Genomic DNA, 2,144 nt, shown 5'->3' with positions numbered 1-2,144 from the left:
TCTAGAAGAAGCCTCGAGTCCTTAAGTGGAGCAGCTGACCTCATAATAGTGGCTAGTTTCCTGGATCCATAAAGGGTACTCTACAGTTTCTTCTCCTGACCCATCATCATCATTTCTAACAACAAAAAATATGAGAAAAGAACTGAATGGGAAGTGAGGGAAGGAAGAGCGATACTTTATAAATTCTCAAATGCCAGGGGAGGTCTGTTAGCCAATATCTTCCAACAATTCATAAGAACTAATAAATTCTCAACATCGTCCCATTTCTCCATCCCCTCAGCCCCTGGCAACCACCATTCTATTCTGTGTTTCTATTGTTTGGCCATTTTAGATTCCACATATATGTGACACTGTGCAATATTTGTCTTTGCGACTTATTTTACCTAGCATAATGTACAAAGATTAGTTATGTAAGATGAATAAATTTCTGAGATTTAATATACAGCAAGATAACTATATTTAACACTACTGTATTGTATACTTGATATTTGCTAAGAGGGTGGATCTTAAATTAAGTCTTCTCACCACACACAAAAAAAATAAAATAAAATGGTAACTATGTGGTGGTAATGGATATATTAATTACTTTGATTGTGATCAACATTTCACAATGCACACACATAAAAACTTAAAGTTGTACACTTTTGTATATAGAGATGTTTATATGTCCATTATAACTCAATAAAGCTGTTCAAAAAAAGAAGGAAAATATTCCCAAGAAATAGGAGGAAAGATATAAGTTCTATTAGCCATGTAATTTCTCAATCTAATAGACAAGAACAATAATATCAACTCATTTTCATAATTTATACCAAAGAATTGCTAGGAAAAGATAATAACTGTAACAGAATGCAATTCAAGTCATCAAATATTTACTGAGCACTTATTCCATGCTCAGCTCAAGATTAGGGGCCTAACATCTGGGGACATGTAAATACATTTGTCTGTTATAAAGATGAGAAAATGTCATTAAGACAAGACTGTTGCTCTGATGAAGAGTTTCTCCAGGGCCCCCTTCATGTCCCTGTTCCTCAGGCTATAAATGAAAGGGATCTGCAATGGAGTGACCACTGTGTACATCACAGAGGCAATTATGTCCTTGTCACTAGAGGAGCTAGATGAAGGGAACAAATACAGCCCAATAATTGTTACATAATACAGAGATACCACAGAGAGGTGGGAGCCACATGTGGACAAGGCTTTACAGATCCCCTTGGTAGATAGCACCTTCAGGATGGTGGCCCCAATGCAGCCATAAGAGATCAAGATGCATATTAGCGAGAGAGTAATTAATGGCTGCCACTCCTGCCGTGAAAATGACCAGCTCATTGAGGGAGGTCTCTGAGCAGGAGGGCTTGTGCAGGGCACCAAGGTCACAGAAGAAATGGGGGATGGTGTTGTCAGCACAAAAAGACAGCTGGGCCAGGAGGAGGGTGTGAGACTGGGCATTGGCACAGGAGAGGATCCAGGATACAGCTACTAGTAAGATACACAGCCCCACTCTCATGGTGGTGGGGTAGTGGAGGGGTGACAGATGGCCACATACTGAACATATGCCATTGAGGTGAGAAGGAAATTGTCCAGATCATTAAAAATATGAGAAAAAAATACATCTGTGCTGTGCACTCTGCATAGGGGATGGATTGATCCTGAGTTTGTATGCTCATTAACATCCTTTGAACAGTGGAAGATGAAAAGGAGATGTCAGTGACAGCCAAGTGGCTGAGGAAGAAGTATATGGGGGTGTGGAGGTGAGAGTCCAGCCTGAGGAGCAGGATGATGAGCAGGTTCCCCATCACTGTAGTCAGGCACATGCCGAGGAACAGAGTGAAGAATAAGCCTTGCTGCTCTGGCTGGATGGGGAGCCCCAGGAGGAGGAACTCAGACACTCTACTCTGCTTCTCCCTCCTCATGCTCCTGATCTGTCTGCTGGGGGTGAGAAGACAGTGAAAGAAGCTGAAATGAACAAATTTTGGTTTACAGCAGACAGATAAAATTGAGATGCCTTCTATTGGTAAATATGCCAATGTCTGTCTGCATTGCTGTGTCCCTACAAAGATCCTGTAAAGTGGGTGGGATTATCATGTAAAATGAGAGATTTTGCCAACAGAGAAGAGAGTTCAATATAGAAGAGAAACTAGCTC

The 2,144-nt window shown here is 41.0% G+C and overlaps 1 pseudogene; it reads right to left on the bottom strand.

Annotated features, from left to right (window-relative positions):
• Nucleotides 1–969: 969 nt before the first annotated feature.
• Nucleotides 970–1,913, bottom strand: LOC131393701 (olfactory receptor 1J4-like; annotated as a pseudogene).
• Between the last annotated feature and the right edge of the window lie 231 nt (nucleotides 1,914–2,144).

This window comes from Diceros bicornis, chromosome 28 (assembly GCF_020826845.1).
Source record: "Diceros bicornis minor isolate mBicDic1 chromosome 28, mDicBic1.mat.cur, whole genome shotgun sequence".
Lineage (NCBI taxonomy): Eukaryota > Metazoa > Chordata > Mammalia > Perissodactyla > Rhinocerotidae > Diceros > Diceros bicornis.
The sequence above is the reverse complement of the archived record's forward strand: the minus strand, read 5'-3'. Positions and strand labels throughout refer to the sequence as shown.